This window comes from Budorcas taxicolor, chromosome 1 (assembly GCF_023091745.1).
Source record: "Budorcas taxicolor isolate Tak-1 chromosome 1, Takin1.1, whole genome shotgun sequence".
In the NCBI taxonomy this organism is placed as follows: Eukaryota; Metazoa; Chordata; class Mammalia; order Artiodactyla; family Bovidae; genus Budorcas; species Budorcas taxicolor.
Genome location: NC_068910.1, coordinates 24216827 through 24236688, shown reverse-complemented (window position 1 = coordinate 24236688; position 19862 = coordinate 24216827).

Sequence of the window (19862 nt, the reverse complement as noted above, 5' to 3'; positions counted from 1 at the left end):
CTCAGATAAAGAGGTCTTGGGCTCTATGTCCTATGATGGCTCAATAAATGTTAGCTGACATTTTTTAGCTAGTTAATACAATTATGCATTGACTAAAGACACTTGGGGTGTGTAGCCAAGTGAGTGGAAGGGATGTGGGGGAAATAGATGATGATAATGCTGGAGACTAGTGTTTATTAAACACCTACTCAGTGTAAGGCACTACTGGAAGCGCTTTGTGCATGTTTTCATTAAATTGCTACAATGACCTTATGAGGTTGTCCATCTCTCACATGAGGAAACAGAAGATCTGAGACAGAGCTCATGTAGCTAGTGTGTAGTGGACCCAGATCTCTGTGACTCCAGAGGCTAAGTTATGAAAGAGCTAATTGTGAGTCAACTAGTGAATGGTAATTTGATGTCTAGCAAGGGAATGGCTGTCTTGCTGTAGCTGTTCCTAGAGATGCCCAATCCTAGGCTGAGGTTTATGGTCAGGGCTGTGGTAGAGAGGCATTCCATCCACTGTATAAAGAGGACAGGGTGAAAACTCAGAGGAGAAAGAGAGCTTGTGGGGCAGTGACCTCAGAATCTGGACAGATGAGCCAGGGTCATATGTTATTTATAAGGGTTTGATATCTTCATCCTAAAAGCCTTACAAAGGATTGGAGAGGCTTAATGCCAGAGTGGGACTTGAATTTTTATAAGATTTACACTTGCTTCACTACAAAATGGATCCAAGTGTCCAGATGGGGTCAGCAGGAACTTTTAGGAGGTCATTCCATTGATACCATGGGCATGGGAGAGCTAATCATGGCTTGAATTAAGCTACTTGATTAAAATAAATTCAACTTCGGCAATATGATCCCAAATGTTTAGTCTGTCACATTCATACATTCCTCTTGCTTTGTAATTTGGTCACCACTTTCAGCTGGACAAGGAAACTTGGGGGATTTTGTGAAGAAGTTACTCATCAAATCTGAGTAGTGAAGGGGGAGAAGTATAAATAAGTGACTAAATCTTGTTTCTGGGTAGAGGTGTTTGGATGAAGGAGGAATGTGGATCTGAAGGAAAGGGTTTGCTGTTAGTGAGAGGTGGAAGGATTGAAGTTACTATTTGTTCCAAAGACAGGCATCTCAGGCAAGTAGAAACACCTGTGAACTGAGAATCAGGAGACTGCTACTTTTTATTCATTAAAAAAAATTATTTCATTGAAATGTGGTTGATTTATAATGTATTAATTTCTATTGTACCAGCAAAGTGATTCAGTTATACATATGTATACATTCTTTTTCGTATTGTTTTCCATTATGGTTTATCACAGAATATTGTATGTAAGTCCCTATGCTGTATGGTGGGACCTTGTTGTTTATCCATCATATATGTAATAACTTGCATCTGCTAATTTAATCTGCTAATCCTACTGAACAATTCCACTCATCTCACATGCTGGTAAAGTAATGTTCAAAATTCTCCAAAGTAATTCTCAAAATTGTCCAAGGCAGGCTTCAACAATATGTGAACCGTGACCTTCCTGATGTTCAAGCTGGTTTTAAAAAAGGCAGAGGAACCAGAGATCAAATTGCCAACATCCACTGGATCATGGAAAAAGCAAGAGAGTTCCAGAAAAACATCTATTTCTGCTTTATTGACTATGCCAAAGCCTTTGACTGTGTGGATCACAATAAACTGTGGAAAATTCTGAGAGAGATGGGAATACCAGATCACCTGACCTGCCTCTTGAGAAATCTGTATGCAGGTCAGGAAGCAACAGTTAGAACTGGACATGGAACAACAGACTGGTTCCAAATAGGAAAAGGAATATGTCAAGGCTGTATGTTGTCACCGTGCTTATTTAACTTCTATGCAGAGCACATCCTGAGAAACGCTGGACTGGAAGAAACACAAGCTGGAATCAAGATTGCCGGGAGAAATATCAATAACCTCAGATATGCAGATGACACCACCCTTATGGCAGAAAGTGAAGAGGAGCTAAAAAGCCTCTTGATGAAAGTGAAAGTGGAGAGTGAAAAAGTTGGCTTAAAGCTCAACATTCAGAAAACGAAGATCATGACATCCAGTCCCATCACTTCATGGGAAATAAATGGGGAAACTGTGGAAAGAGTGTCAGACTTTATTTTGGGGGGCTCCAAAATCATTGCAGATGGTGATTGCAGCCATGAAATTAAAAGACACTTACTCCTTGGAAGAAAAGTTATGATCAACCTAGATAGCATATTCAAAAGCAGAGACATTACTTTGCTGACTAAGGTCCGTCTAGTCCAGGCTATGGTTTTTCCTGTGGTCATGTATGGATGTGAGAGTTGGACTGTGAAGAAGGCTGAGTGCCGAAGAATTGATGCTTTTGAACTGTGGTGTTGGAGAAGACTCTTGAGAGTCCCTTGGACTGCAAGGAGATACAACCAGTCCATTCTGAAGGAGATCAGCCCTGGGATTTCTTTGGAAGGAATGATGCTAAAGCTGAAACTCCAGTACTTTGGCCACCTCATGCGAAGAGTTGACTCATTGGAAAAGACTCTGATGCTGGGAGGGATTGTGGGCAGGAGGAGAAGGGGACGACAGAGGATGAGATGGCTGGATGGCATCACTGACTCGATGGACGTGAGTCTGAGTGAACTCCGGGAGATGGTGATGGACAGGGAGGCCTGGCATGCTGCGATTCATGGGGTCACAAAGAGTCGGACATGACTGAGCGACTGAACTGAACTGAACTGAATCGCAAATCACTCAGTCATGTCTGACATGGTAGCTATTACTATTTCAATGCATTTTCAATTTTACAGGGCACTTTTCAGCTGCATTTTCTCATTTAATCATCCTTAACATTACTGATAAGGTGGTGGTGGTGGGGATGCCTGATTATTACGCATCTTACACCATTTATCCACTTACATAAGTTTTGCACGGATATGTGAATGATCTTCCCTGCCCTCCTTTCCCCATATCCCCTGGGAAATTCTCTAGGAGAGAGAATCAATGGGAGAGGGGTGGAGACAGCTTGTTAGAAGGGATAATGATGAGAGCAAATGACATTAAGACTGAAGACATTCCCATGCCCCTGGGCACCTATAACACTGTAGAGAAGTTCTGATCAGCCTTTGCATCATCAGTGACCTGCCTTCCCATCAACCCACAGGGGATGACGTTGGTGGTACACCCTGAGGTGATGCTGACGCATGGCCCTGCAATTTTCCAAACAGTTCTGGGGTGGTAGTGGGCACCCAGCCGAGCTGGGACTCATGATGTCACAGAGGAATCTTAGCACTTGGAAGGCTGACAGAGCCTGCCTCTGCCAGCTACACACTGCAAATCAGAAGGGAATTGGACTTCCACAAAGCAAACTCTCACTCCAGCCTAGAGCCAGTCAAAATCAGAACAAGACTCTTCATGGTTATAGATTGATTTAGTTGAAAGTGACGAGTAGCACCCACTAATCCTCTCTAAGATGGTTGATTAAAAATTATTCCCATCCTTACAGGGCAAACACCCAGCTCCACCTTCCTGTATCAGAGCTGAATGTTCTCGGCCTCCTTCCCTAAAGCTGAGGACCTGCAAGGAGCAAAACTGTAGGGGGAGCTGTTTTGTTTTGAATGTGGAGTGTAATTTTGCCTTTTCGAAAGATAGTCAAATTCTCTCTGAGTTTCTTCTGGAGAAAAATTGTACTTTCTGAGACATTACAAAAATGTCATAGAAAGAAGTCTTCATCATTGTATAGGAAACTTCACATGATATGATTCAAGGTTGAGTCTGAATTAGGAAATGAGGCACATACTCTTTGCAACTATACCACATGAAATATGGACATTTTGGAGATAAGGAAAAAACTCAGGCTTTGAAGTGGAAGAGACCCTAGCTCAACTGCTTACTAGTTAAGTGACCTAGGACAAGTTGCTTCCTAACCCTGTGAAAAGGAAATAGAAGAGCATCAATCACCCACCATGTTATTATTTGGATTTATTTGACAAATGCATTTAAAGCTTGACCTGCAGAACAAGTGCTCAACAAATGATTTTTGTACTCTTCTCATTTCTTAAGAGTTTCAGACATGATACCCATACATCCCACTATGAATTTTATCTCTCTAATTGGTATTTGGCTTTTCATATGAAAGATGTGATTAGGTTCACAAAACAGGGCACAGACTCAAAATTAGGGCTGCTCTGAAGCTAGGCATCCTCCTTCCAGGATGGCTGGAGGATTGAGCCTCGGCAGAACAGTGTTTGGTGCTGTGGGGAAATGTATTTGTGCTCAGGTCAGAGAGAAAATAATGACGGAATGGCATTTGCTTCTGTGGAGATGCCTGGGAAGTGACTTGAAAATGATTCTTGAACAAAAGCATATTTCCTGGCATGCTATGGATATATGACTGTTGCAGCCTAGGGACTGCTTGGCTCCTCAGACAATATTCTGCTCAGGTTAAGCCTCCTTCAGAACCCAAAAGCCTAGAGGTCCAGCAAGCCAATTTCTCTGCCTGCAACAAAACAAAGATTGCTTTGGAATCCATCTTATAAATCACAAAGGGGCTTACTACCTGTCTAAGAAAACTATGAGTAGTTAAGTAATAAATGGAATCAAGATGGCAGCGGGGGGGAACAGTCCACAAAAGACCAGCAACAGATTACAAGGGAAAGCGTTCTGTGTGTTCTCTTTTGTTCTGCTGTGTTTGGACCCAAGCATCTTAATGAGAAGCTGTGTTCTGTCAGGATATTACCTCAGAGAGTCTCTCAGAAGCCTTGCTAAGAGGTTGCTTTCTTAGATTTTTTTTTCCCTCCTGTCTCATGTCTACAAGAGAATTCCATATTTGACAGTGTCCTGGTACTTCCTCTATTGAACAAAGGCATCTTAATTTTTCCATGACGGTAGCATTTAAGTTACCTCAAGTCCAGTCTTAAAATAGTTGTTACACTTAAGGGGTATTATTAGAATAAAGGTGGAAGGAAACATGGAGACAATTACTCCAATTCCCTCATTTTGTAGGTGACAATTAGGGTGCCCAAGTTTAGTGCCTTTTTAAAGCAACAGAATGACTAAGGTCAGGGCTTAGTCAAGAACTCATTTGTATTTCTACCTTGAAGCTGTTTTGACATATCATCCTTTGGGTAATTAACTTAGAACAGTAAAAGGGATGTAACTCTAAAAGGATAACACTGCACAGGACCACTGTAGAAAACGGTGACGCATAGAATGAAGGCACCGCAGAGATCATGCGGTTGATGTTTTATATAGAAAATGCAGCAAAGATAAGGCAACAGGGCTAATCACCGATGGAGCCAAAATTTGAACTCATTGTGTCTGGTGCATCTGGTATCAGTTACAAATTAAGCTGGAGCTGGCCAAGGGTTTTACTGGACTAATCTGTGTTTGGAATATTCTGAAAGATTTGCTGATCCAGCTTCAGTGGTGTGTGAAGAAGTTTGCACTTTGGGAGCACAGAGAGGCTGGAAATAGGAATTCCGCTGAGCCTGAATGGAGAGAGTTTTCCAGTTGCATCTCCAGTCCTATACCACACAAGAGAGTACGTTTGCTTCATAAGAAGAGCAGAAGTGACTTTGAAATAAGTGTGTGTGTATTCCCAGGGTGAGGGAAGCGGGGAGAGGCTGTGTTCTGCTTGAACACAATCTGTCATTTCCTTTTTTGCCTTTCAGCTCTTTTAGGGACTTTTACAGCCAGAAGAGCTTTCATGGTTTCACTGATTTGACAAGGTGTAGACACAGATGGCCCCTATGAAAGCCCCTCTCCAGGGTGCTTGAATTTGGGCATAGTGATTGAATTAGTCACCTTTGGAGAGATGAAAGTCATATAGACTTATGATTCGATGCCACAAGGGATGCCATGCTCAGATATGTGTTTGAAAGCAGAGAACGACTAAGTGGAGAAACAAAGAGGCCAGACGAATGAATGAACAAGCAAATGAATGATTGCATGTGCTGTGCCATCAGCTCCAAGGGGCACTCGACCTACGATTTTTCATTATGACCATTAGGAGTCTGACCATAAAGTCAACACAGTGGAAGGCAGAGTGGTGCCAGGGAATGAAAATATGTCAAGATAATATCATTTGGATCTGGAATCTCGTTGAGCCAAAGCCAGCCTCTATTACGGACATTTCTGAAAAAGAGGCAAATAGCTTCTCTCTTTTCACTTAATTCTGTTCAAGTTGAGTTTTCAGCTCCATGCAAAAGACAGTTGTAACTGACACATGAACTTCAATTGCCAGTAAATTGCTTTGTTTTGCAGGATGCCCAGCCAAGCTTTAAGAAAAAAGAAAAGAAGTGCTAGGTCGGCAGCTTTCTTATTGCAGTTGCTTTATTTATTTTTTTCCTTTTTATTGTTTTTGTAAAGAACATGTTAAGAAACACTCCAACTGAATTCCACATGGTGCCTAGATCCTGATCTTCTGAAGCAATTTTTTTTTTTTTCTATTCTCTTGATGGTTCCTGGATACTGAGGTTCTAAAAGAATAAGAAACAAAGGAGTTGGTCAGAGTACAATTTTTTTAAGAAGTCAGAGAACTGAAGGGGGGTAGAAATGATCAAAACAAAGAAAAACAAACAAAAAGGAGTGAAATATCCAAGTTTGAGGTTGATTTCATCTGCCAAATGTTCCTAGTAAATTGAGAAATTGGCCAAAAGCATCATAAAGGAAAGCTTGTTTGGAAAGGTATGTATTAATCAAGTAACTCCCATGGAAACAGTAAGTATTTTTTTCCAAAGTAGGCTCCAGACATTGAAACTCATTGGCCTTAACCAGCCTAGATTGAGTACCTTTGTTCATCCCTGAACTAATTGCTATGGTCCCAGGGATGAGATGCTGTGATTGGTTAGTCTCAGATACCTGGCTGGAGCTATGGAGTTGATGGACGCCACTCTACTGAGATGGTGGAAAGGCAGTACCAGGAAAATCAGGATGTGAAAGGTAAGTGAAGAGAAATTAGGCAGGTAACAGCCTAGAACATTCATACTAGAGTTGTCTCTAAAGCGGCCACTGGGTTGAATCAAAATTCCTTTAATGACATATTTCTAAGGAAACATTAGTGTCCAAGGTAAGTATTTCTGTGAAATTTATAATAAACATACCTGTTTCCGTATGTTGGCATTTTCACATGTACAGGAGTAGTCCTAAAACACAGAGAATGCTAGGAACCTATAGAATACTTGTGGTTTATAGTGTAACAGTGAGAAAGTTGAGAACTGAACATTATACTATCATGAAGACTTCACTTTCAGTTACTTGTTATATCATCTTATTATAGACTCAAGATTTCCTTCAGAGCATATTAATATAAATAATTTCAGAGTCATAAAACTGTAGTTTTTGTGAAACTATCGGCCTTGGGCTCTTTGATTGTAACACATTCAGAGCTTTCTCATTGATGTAGCTGTACAGAAAGAATCCATTTGTTTGGAGTGACTAATTGGGGTGACTAACCAAAATGATTTCTTGGAATTATTTGGCCCTCTTGTAAGAAGTTTCCTATGAAACAAAATCTATATATTGTATCTTTTCACAGAGTTGGGTTTGGTGACTTTCTTATTGCACTTTTCATATTCCTTTTCCTCAAAATATTTGGTACATAAATAATTCACTAATTTAAAAACCTTCCCTCACACTTAGGAAATGTGTCGTATTCTGAGAGGAAGATGGATGCCTACAATAAAAATAAAGCAGGGGAAAGATAAATGGGCAGTGTTGGATAAATGCTGGAAGAAAATAAGATGGTGGTCATGTCATTCTGGCCTGTTTCCTCTGTTTGACTTGCTGGTTCACCTTCAGAAACAGGTCACTGTGCCATCCACCATATTCTCCATTTTCTTTGTAGTAGATTTCACTGGTTTTAATTACCATATGTCATTGACTGCATGTAATATGCAGTATTTGAGTTGAAAGGGGGCATGGACAACTAAAATGACATCTCATTTTTAAAGGAACCTCTGTTCTTAAATACAGGAAGTTGTAAAATCTCCAGTAGCAAATTTCATTAGTTCTTAGGCAGTACTATAAGTGATGGTATTCTATCGAGTCAATGCCTTGAACATGAATCAGGGGTTTAACTTTTGTAACAAACTGTCAGTCTTCACTCTTAAATTACGGTGAGTAGTATTTTTTGTTTGTTTGTTTTAACTTTGAAGTTGAATTATTCTTTTTCCTCAGTTCTGTCAATCAGAAAGGAGATTTTTCTTCTCATGTGCGTTCTGCATGGTTTTCTGTAGATAATTAACAGCTCTTCCCCCTCCTCCACTATGCCATTACTTTGTTATTATTCTCATTCATCAAGTTCTAAGTATTTCTTTAAAATTCTGAGGAGCTTGACAGGTAAAACTATATCCTGTTATTTATGATATTAAATAACACCTTCTGAAAACCCCTTTTCAGGCTTTCTGTCACATTTTTAGTAAAATGTCATTATATTTGTATCTTTATTTCTTTAAGAGAGAGAGACACACACACAGAGGTCATTTCAGAACCATTTGCCAACGCTCTCTGCAATATGATACTATCTATGTCAACAGACCTATGAGCTTGACTGTTTACATATTGTGTCCAAAAAATTTTATATCTGCCTTATTTTTATCAGCTAAAAAACAAGAGTAGAAATGATCTACATTTCCAAGTAGGTGAAACATTAAATAAACCATGTCACAACATAATGTTAGATAATATCAATAAAGGATAAAGTAGATTTACTTGGACTCACTTGAAATGAAGTTTATGGAGTATTGTTAGAAATAAAAAAGCAATCGCATGATAGTCCATAGAGTAGAGTCATTTTTAAAATAAATATTTTTATCTCATGTATCTATGAATACATAGAAACTGTCATGTGTGGTTATCTCTGAGCAGTGAGAATTATGGCTAATCAATTGGAGGGATGTGTTCCTGTTACGTTGACATACCCCTGCATTTTTTTTTATAAGAAAGTATAAAGATTTTAGAATGCACATAGATGGAAGAAAATACATTATCACACACTCTCGTTTTATAAGTAAGAGAAATGAGAATGGAGGAGTTAAATGACTTTCTCACAGTAACACTGCCCATTTGAGCCAGAGATGGACTTTGGATCCAAGTCTGTGGACTTCAACTTCTGTATGATTATTCCTGTATCAGATTGGCCTTCCTCATATGAACTAATTTAAAAAAAACCTAATCATCAATAGTAATATCTTTAAAATCAAATAGAAACAAAACTTCCAAACCCTACCACAAAAGCTTGGAATTTAAATTTTAAAAGTTTAGATTTTACTCTTCCTCATCTATAAATGTACTTTTCCTGAATGAGTTAAAATTAAATGCTTCTCTTCATTTTTTCAAGTGAGCTTTATTATCATCTAATTGGAGAAGGCAATGGCAACCCACTTCAGTACTCTCGCCTGGAAAATCCCATGAGCGGAGGAGCCTGTGGGCTGCAGTCCATGAGGTCGCTAAGAGTCCGACACGACTGAGCGACTTTACTTTTACTTTTTACTTTCATGCACTGGAGAAGGAAATGGCAACCCACTCTAGTGTTCTTGCCTGGAGAATCCCAGGGGCTGGGGAGCCTGCCGTCTCTGGGGTTGCACAGAGTCGGACACGACTGAGTGACTTAGCAGCAGCAGCAGCAGCAGAAAGGATAACCCTTTCCTTTCAGGGAAGAAATATCTTAATTAACAGAAAAGTTAAATTGAGTCATCAAATCAATGTGTGAAATTAAGAGGAAGAGGGCAGAGGGAGGAAGGGAAGACTGCATTTGGGCTGCTCTGGGTAAAAGTCTACTTTTCCAACACCAGGGAAAGTCTCCATGCCTCAGCTCTTCCATCACAGATGCTCACTGGAATATCTGTGAATTGACTTTACAAAGACCATCTATACAGGTGGATTCTCTTTTTTTGAAAATGTTGTCTTCTGTATTTATTTATTTGGTCATACTGTACAGCATGTGGGATCTTAGTTCCTCAGTTCAGTTCAGTTCAGTCGCTCAGTCATGTCCGACTCTTTGCGACCCCATGAATTGCAGCACGCCAGGCCTCCCTGTCCATCACCAACTCCCGGAGTTCACTCAGACTCACGTCCATCGAGTCCGCGATGCCATCCAGCCATCTCATCCTCTGTCGTCCCCTTCTCCTCCTGCCCCCAATCCCTCCCAGCATCAGAGTCTTTTCCAATGAGTCAACTCTTCACATGAGGTGGCCAAAGTACTGGAGTTTCAGCTTTAGCATCATTCCAAAGAAATCCCAGGGCTGATCTTCAGAATGGACTGGTTGGATCTCCTTGCAGTCCAAGGGGCTCTCAAGAGTCTTCTCCAACACCACAGTTCAAATGCATCAATTCTTCGGCACTCAGCCTTCTTCACAGTCCAACTCTCACATCCATACATGACCACAGGAAAAACCATAGCCTGGACTAGACGGACCTTAGTCGGCAAAGCAATGTCTCTGCTTTTGAATATGCTATCTAGGTTGATCATAACTTTTCTTCCAAGGAGTAAGTGTCTTTTAATTTCATGGCTGCAATCACCATCTGCAATGATTTTGGAGCCCCCCAAAATGAAGTCTGACACTGTTTCCACTGTTTCTCCATCTATTTCCCATGAAGTGATGGGTCCGGATGCCATGATCTTCGTTTTCTGAATGTTGAGCTTTAAGCCAAACTTTTCACTCTCCTCTTTCACTTTCATCAAGAGGCTTTGTAGTTCCTCTTCACTTTCTGCCATAAGGGTGGTGTCATCTGCATATCTGAGGTTATTGATATTTCTCCCGGCAATCTTGATTCCAGCTTGTGTTTCTTCCAGTCCAGCGTTTCTCATGATGTACCCTGCATATAAGTTAAATAAGCAGGGTGACAATATACAGCCTTGACATACTTCTTTTCCTATTTGGAACCAGTCTGTTGTTCCATGTCCAGTTCTAACTGTTGCTTCCTGACCTGCATATAGGTTTCTCAAGAGGCAGGTCAGGTGGTCTGGTATTCCCATCTCTCTCCAGGATTAAATCTGGGCCTCCTGCATTGTTAGTGTGATGTCAACACTGGACCACCAGGTTAGTCCCCAGGTGGATTCTCAGTTGAGTTCAGCTTCTTTTACTCTTCCCTTGGTCTCATTCATTCTTTCCTCCCTGGCTGCCCACAAAAAGTTGCCCTGGATAGATGCTCAAGCACCTGAATTCACCTTGCTGTGTACTTTATTCGCTATTTTCTTGCCGTTATCTTTGACTTAGAAATATTTAAACTTATTAGCGTGTTGATATTCTCTTTCTGTCTGGGGGATTATAGAGTCCTTGAGTTTTGAGGAAAGAACATTGTGAAAAAGAGAGAAAGGCAATAATCAAAAAGAGTTTCTGAGCTGAATTTTTATATGACCTTATCATGAGTGTTGTCTTCCTTACCAATTATCAATCACCACTCTCATCAGTCTAATCCCTGTCTTCATCAGAACTACTATTTGTTGAACACTGACTGGGAGCCAGGCGTGGCAATAGGCATTTTATATAGCCTTCTGCTTCATACAACTCATGAGGGTAGGTGCTGTTATTATTCTTGTTTGTATGTAAGGAGAGTAAAGCCAATAAGGCTTACATTATTTGTAAGCCAAGGTCACATTGATAAGACTGTCTTAGCTGTTTTGGAGTAAGGGATTTAGGGTAGGCAAACAGGCCAACAGAACATACTAACACACTTATCACAGAAATGGAATCCTCCAACACTTTCCCCATCCACTGTGTTCAGCTTCTTACTTTATAGGGGATCTCTTTGACTTTCTGAAAACATCTATTGATTGCTTTGTGTTGGGAGATTTACACAGACAATTTGTAGATCTAAGATGCCATTCAAACATTCACTGCTTGGTTTTGGATAGGAAGGATGTTTGTAAAAGGAAGGCCAAGTAATGTCATCATTTGGCTTCATTTGTGCAATGGATGACTGTGTTCCTGGCACTGAGAGAGATGCCCCAAAGCCATTTGAAAGATGAAAGTGCTTATCTTGAAGCAAGGTTTTCTGCAAGATCACAAACCAACCCTCTAAAAGGTTGGTTCAAAAAAAAATAAGAGCAAAGAACTATCAGACTCTTCAAATTGAAATTTCTAATTAGGATTTTAATGGCATGTAGGAAAATTATCTTTGCCCTGGTCTTTGATTCTTCTTATAGGATGGGGAGAAGGTTTTCTTATCCTTTGGTATTGAAACTTCAAAGACACATAGCAATTATGGAGTTTTCACTTGGCCGAAGTTTGGTATCTGGGCATTCTTGCTGGATTCTATAGTCAAAATTCTTGTCTGCAGCTTGGGACTGATTTTTATATAAATAGTAGGTTTCTCCTATCTCAGGTGCTTATTAAAATGTCATTAAGTAATTAGCTGAATCAAAAAAGGATCATTGTACACCTATATTCTGACTCAAAGCTTGTCCATATCTGAGTTGAGAATCTTACTTTACTCCCATTACATTGAAGCAACTGTTGATCTGGATGCCTGCACTATAAATAGAGAAGGAACAAGTGCCACTCTTCAGTTATCTGAAGGAAACCATTTCTGTTACTCTCTCAGCTAACAACACAAACTAGTTTTGGAAGTGATAAGGGTACATGTCCTGAGGTCATCAGTGGCTATGTAACACGTTATGAGATAAAATAATTGTATTGTAATGTTACTTCTTATAGCGCTTTCCACAAATGTTTAGGTTTTGTATAATCTTGAAAGTTGGATATTAAAGTGTTCTAAAAAAGTTTTTTTTTTTTAAAGATTTACCCCTACATAATCTCAGACTGCAATAATGTATGTATTGTTATTACTAGTGGGATTTTGTATTTTGTTTCCCTTCCAATACATTTGGAGGAACTCCCTGAGATGTTGCTATCACACTAAATGGTTAAATTTTTTTAGGGTAAGCCTGAAGCAATTTAATTTTCTTAATATTTTGCCTTATCTCTAGTATCTGCTAGAACATGCCTCATTTTGGTAGCAATATAGTTGAGACATACTTTGGGCATAGCAAAAGTAACAAAAATAGGGAATCTCCCCTCTTCACTCTTCCTGGAGAGTACCAGGACTGTACATAATACGTACATGGATGTACATGGATGTTTGGTATGGTGAAATATTACTTCAACTCTGCTTGATTCTGAGTTCATAGTAAGGATGAAGCTTATATGTACAAAGAGCTTTGTCATTGAACAAAAAGATTTCCAAAACTTTTGGTCAGCTGGCACATAACATTATTCTTCATTTTATTTCATTGATCTACATGTCTACCTTTATGCCAGTAACACCCTGTCTTTATTAATGTAGATTTTAAATAAGATTTGAAATCAGAAAGTGTGATTTCAAACAGCCTTGCACTGTGATAGCTAGCTACAAATACCAGCAGCCTATTAGCCACTGAATGCAGAAAATGTGTTTGGAACTCCCCTGAAGCCCAGTCTCCAGAGAATTTCCACCATTTAGCTCATCTGGAAGCTTGCTGAAAAACTCCATTCTCAGGGCTTGCTCTTATCTTACCTGATTCAGAACTTACTCTGTATCAGCAGCATTTTCCTCAGGGTATTTGTTGAAAACAGTAAGTGACAGTTATTTATAATGGCCAAAGTTGGCTTAAAACTCAACATTCAGAAAACTAAGATCATGGCACCTGGTCCCATCACTTCATGGCAAATAGATGGGGAAACAATGGAAACAGTGACAGACTTTATTTGGGGAGCTTCAAAATCACTGCAGATGGTGATTGCAACCATAAAATTAAAAGACGCTTGCTCCTTGGAAGAAAAGCTATGACCAACCTAGACAGCATATTAAAAAGCAGAGACAATACTTTGTCAACAAAGGTCCATCTAGTCAAAGCTATGGATTTTCCAGCAGTCATGTATGGATGTGAGAGTTGGACTATAAAGAAAGCTGAGTGCAGAAGAATTGATGCTTTTGAACTGTGGTGTTGGAGAAGACTCTTGAGAGTCCCTTGGACTGCAAGGAGATCCAATCAGTCCTGAATATTCTTTGGAAGGACTGATGTTGTAGCTTAAACTCCAGTACTTTGGCTACCTCATGCAAAGAACTGACTCATTTAAAAAGACCCTGATGTTGGGGAAGATTGAAGCAGGGGACGACAGAGGATGAGATGATTGTATGGCATTACTGACACGAAGGACATGAGTTTGGGTAGGCTCCGGGAGTTGGTGATGGACAGGAAAGCCTGGCATGCTACAGTCCATGGGGTTGCAAAGAGTTGGACATGACTGAGTGACTGAATTGACCAGAGGTACCATTACCATTAGGGTTAACAAGAGGTGGACCAACAAATGAGGAAAGAATAAGGAATGGGAGACCCATAGTGGGTTTTGAAAGTCTCTGACATATTCCTAGGAATCTAAAAGACCATAGAAATTTTACGCAGAAAATCTTCAGGAACCTGCCTCCCTCCCACACACAAATCATTAGAGATAATAAATGAGTTCAACAAGTTGCAGGACATAAGATCAGCATTCAACATCAATTGTATTTCCCAGTTTTATCAGTGAGTAAATTGAAAATGAAATGAAAGCAATTCTATTTCCAATAGCATCAAAAAGAATGAAATACTTAAGAATAAAGTTAACAAAATAAATGTAAGACTTGTACCCCGAAAACTAAAAGAAATCATTGATTGATGCTAAAGAATACTTCAATTCAGTTCAGTTCAGTTGCTCACTCGTGTCCAACTCTTTGTGACCCCATGAATCGCAGCTCCCCAGGCCTCCCTGTCCATCACCAACTCCCGGAGTTCACTTAGACTCACATTCATTGAGTCAGTGATGCCATCCAGCCATCTCATCCTCTGTCGTCCACTTCTCCTCCTGCGCTCAATCCCTCCCAGCATCAGAGTCTTTCCAGTGAGTCAACTCTTCGCATGAGGTGGCCAAAATATTGGAGTTTCAGCTTTAGCATCATTCCTTCCAAAGAAATCCCAGGGCTGATCTCCTTCAGAATGGACTGGTTGGATCTCCTTGCAGTACAAGGGACTCTCAAGAGTCTTCTCCAACACCACACTTCAAAAGCATCAATTCTTCGGCGCTCAGCCTTCTTCGCAGTCCAACTCTCACATCCATACATGACTACTGCAAAAACCATAGCCTTGACTAGATGGACCTTAGTCGGCAAAGTAATGTCTCTGCTTTTGAATATGCTATCTAGGTTGGTCATAACTTTTCTTCCAGAGAGTAAGCGTCTTTTAATTTCATGGCTGCAGTCACCATCTGCAGTGATTTTGGAGCCCCCCAAAATAAAGTCTGACACTGTTTCCACTGTTTCCCCATCTATTTGCCATGAAGTGATGGGACCAGATGCCATGATCTTTGTTTTCTGAATGTTGAACTTTTAGCCAACTTTTTCACTCTCCTCTTGCACTTTCATCAAGAGGCTTTGTAGTTCCTCTTCACTTTCTGCCATAAGGGTGGTGTCATCTGCATATCTGAGGTTATTGATATTTCTCCCGGCAATCTTGATTCCAGCTTGTGTTTCTTCCAGCCCAGCATTTCTCATGATGTACTCTGCATAGAAGTTAAATAAGCAGGGTGACAATATACAGCCTTGACATATTCCTTTTCCTATTTGGAACCAGTCTGTTGTTCCATGTCCAGTTCTAACTGTTGCTTCCTGACCTGCATATAGGTTTTTCAAGAGGCAGGTCAGGTGGTCTGGTATTCCCATCTCTTTCAGAATTTTCCACAGTTTATTGTGATCCACACAGTCAAAGGCTTTGGCATAGTCAATAAAGCAGAAATAGATGTTTTTCTGGAACTCTCTTGCTTTTTCGATGATCCAGCGGATGTTGGCAATTTGATTTCTGGTTCCTCTGCCTTTTCTAAAACCAGCTTGAACATCAGAAAGTCCACGGTTCACGTATTGCTGAAGCCTGGCTTGGAGAATTTTGAGCATTACTTTACTAGCATGTGAGATGAGTGCAATTGTGGGGTAGTTTGAGCATTCTTTGTCATTGCCTTTCTTTGGGATTGGAATGAAAACTGACCTTTTCCAGTCCTGTGGCCACTGCCGAGTTTTCCAAATTTGTTGGCATATTGAGTGCAGCACTTTCACAGCATCATCTTTCAGGATTTGAAACAGCTCAACTGGAATGCCATCACCTCCACTAGCTTTGTTCGTAGTGATACTTTCTAAGGCCCACTTGACTTCACATTCCAGGATGTCTGGCTCTAGGTGAGTGATCACACCATCATGATTTTCTGGTTTGTGGAAATCTTTTTTGTACAGTTCTTCTATATATTGTTGCCACCTCTTCTTAATATCTTCTGCTTCTGTTAGGTCCATACGATTTCTGTCCTTTATCAAGCCCATCTTTGCATGAAATGTTCCCTTGGTAGCTCTAATTTTCTTGAAGAGATCTCTAATCTTTCCCATTCTGTTCTTTTCCTCTATTTCTTTGCATTGATCTCTGAAGAAGGCTTTCTTATCTCTCCTTGCTATTCTTTGGAACTCTGCATTCAGATGCTTTTATCTTTTCTTTTCTCCTTTGCTTTTCGCTTCTCTTCTTTTCACAGCTATTTGTGAGGCCTCCCCAGACAGCCATTTTGCTTTTTTGCATTTCTTTTCCATGGGGATGGTCTTGATCCCTGTCTCCTGTACAATGTCACGAACCTCATTCCATAGTTCATCAGGCACTCTATCTATCAGATCTAGGCCCTTAAATCTATTTCTCACATCCACTGTATAATCATAAGGGATTTGATTTAGGTCATACCTGAATGGTCTAGCGGTTTTCCCTACTTTCTTCAACTTGAGTCTGAATTTGGTAATAAGGAGTTCATGATCTGAGCCACAGTCAGCTCCTGGTCTTGTTTTTGTTGACTGTATAGAGCTTCTCCATCTTTGGCTGCAAAGAATATAATCAATCTGATTTTGGTGTTGACCATCTGGTGATGTCCATGTGTAGAGTCTTCTCTTGTGTTGTTGGAAGAGGGTGTTTGCTATGACCAGTGCATTCTCTTGGCAAAACTCTATTAGATGAGTTGAAAGATATCCCAAGTCTATGGATTGGAAAATTAATAATGTCGAGAAACAAAGCTTCCTCAATTAATCTACAGATCTAATACTGTCTCTTTCAAAATCCAAGCTGCATTTCTTTGCCAAAATGGACAAGCTGTTCCTGAAATTCATATAGAAAAATAAGGGACCCAGAGAAGAAAAAGAAAGCTTGAAAATTCACACTTCCTTATTTCAAAACTTATTAAAAATCTACAATAATAAAGACAGGGTGGTACTGGCATGCTGCTGCTGCTGCTAAGTCATGTTAGTTGTGTCCAACTCTTCACGACCCCATGGACTATAGCCCACCAGGCTCCTCTGTCCATGGGATTCTCCAGGCAAGAGTACTGGAGTGGGTTGCCATTGCCTTCTCTGGTATTGGCATAAGGGTAGATATATAGAATAGCAGAATAAACTGAAATGTCCAGAGATAAACCCTGATTTATTTTAATTGATTTTTGGCAAGAGTGGTAAGAATATTCAATAGGGAAAGCATAAACTTTTCAACAACTGCTACTGGTACAACTAGATATCCACGGGCAATAGAATAAACTTGTATCCCTACTCACCATTATATACAAAAATTACCTCAAAATGCATCATATCCCTAAATATAAGAACTTAATCTTCGTGACATTTGATTAGGCATGGTTTCCTGGAAATTACAATAAAAGCAAAAATAGAAACTATAGATAGAAAAGAAAGTCTGATATCCTCAGAATTTAAAACTTGTGTGTTTCAAAAGATCATCAATAAAGTAAAAATAAAGTCATCAATAAAGTAAAAAGACCATCCAGATAATTGGAGAATATATTTTCAAATTACATATCTAATAAGAATCTAGTATCCATGATATATAAAGATTCTTATAGCTAAACAATAAAAGGACAACCTAATTTAAAAATGAGCAAAGGGTTTCAACAGACTTTTCTCCGGAAAATATACAAATAGTCCATAATCATTTGAAAACATGCTGAATATTATTATTCAATCAGTTCAGTTCAGTTCAGTCACTCAGTCATGTCCAACTCTTTGCGACCCCATGAATGGCAGCACAACAGACCTCCCTGTCCATCACCAACTCCTGGAATTTACTCAAACTCATGTCTATTGAGTCGGTGATGTCATTTAACCATCTCATCCTCTGTCGTCCCCTTCACCTGCCTTTAATCTTTCCCAAAATCGGGGTCTTTTCAAATGAGTCAGCTCTTCACATCAGGTGGCCAAAGTATTGGAGTTTCAGCTTCAGCATCAGTCCTTCCAATGATCACCCAGGACTGATTTACTTTAGGATGGACTGGTTGGATCTCCTTGCAGTCCAACGGACTCTCAAGAGTCTTCTCCAACACCACAGTTCAAAAGCATCAGTTCTTCTGTGCTCAGCTTTCTTTATAGTCCAACTCTCACATCCATACATGACTACTGGAAAAACCATAGCCTTGACTAGATGGACCTTTGTTGACAAAGTAATGTCCCTGCTTTTTAATATGCTGTCTAGGTTGGTCATAACTTTCCTTCCAAGGAGTAAGTGTCTTTTAATTCCATGGCTGCAATCACCATCTGCAGTGATTTTGGAGTCCCCAAAAATAAAGTCAGCCACCATTTCCACTGTTTCCCCATCTATTTGCCATGAAGTGATAGGACCGGATGTCATGATCTTATAGGGAAATGCAATTCAAAACCACAGTGAGATATCTATAATCAAACAGAATGTCTATAATCAAACAGACAGTGAACAGCCAATGTTTCTAAGAAACTAAATTTCTTACTGGTAGGAATGTAAAATGGTGAGGCCACTTTGAGGAAACTTTGGCAGTTTCTCAAAAATTCAACATAGGGTTATCATGGCCAAAAAATTCCAACTTTAGGTATGAACTCTACAGAACTGAAAATATGTTCACACAAAAATGTTTATACAAATGTTCATGATAACATTATTCATAATAGCCAAAATTTGAAGCACGCCAAACGTCCATCAATTAATGAATGGATAAACAAAATCTGATATGTGTATATATTGGAATATTATTCAACCATACAAAAGTGAATACCACTATATGCTACAACATGGGTGAACCCTGAAACACTAAGCTCAGTGAAAGAAGTCCATCACAAAAGGCCACATATTGTCATATTCTGTCTATATAAATTGTCTGTAGGCAAATTTATGGGGATACAAAGTAAATTAATGCAGCACCTGGGTGGAGAAGGTGGTGAGGAGTGACTTTTTATTGGGTATGGCAATTCTTTTGGACATAAAGAAAATGTTTTGGAATTAGATAGTGGTGATGATTGCACAATTTTGTGAATATACTGAAAACACTGAGTTGTATGTTTTAAAAAGGTCAGTTTTATGGGATGTGAATTTTATCTCAATAAAGCTGTTTTTAAAAAGATAAAGGGTTTTCCCAGCTATTCTCAAATAATGCGCTCTGGTCTTTTGTGGATGAGTGACTCAGCAGAAGCCAGTAGTTTTTAATTTACATTTTTAAGAGAGCTAAACTGTTTTTGCAACACAGCAAACATGTATTAAACAAAATGTAATCATCACATCTCCCTGTTAGAAACTAGATAAACAAAGCAGATTTCTTCACAAACAACATATGGAAATGAGATTCATCCATCAATACATCTAGTTAGCTTTGGTCACTTTGCACTGAGCTTGTGCTGGCAGAGAAAAAGAAAAGGGAAATTAAGACTGAAAAACTTCAGCCTGATGATTCTGCTCTTGATCAAAAACAGTAAAAAGGTTTTGTTGGATCCCTACCTGTCCAGTCTGGCTCCCTATACTGATTATGTTCGACAGATAATAGTTTGTTGGCTAGGTACTGCTAATTATTTTAGATGGTGAGATTTTGCTATGATTACGTTAATTAAAATCT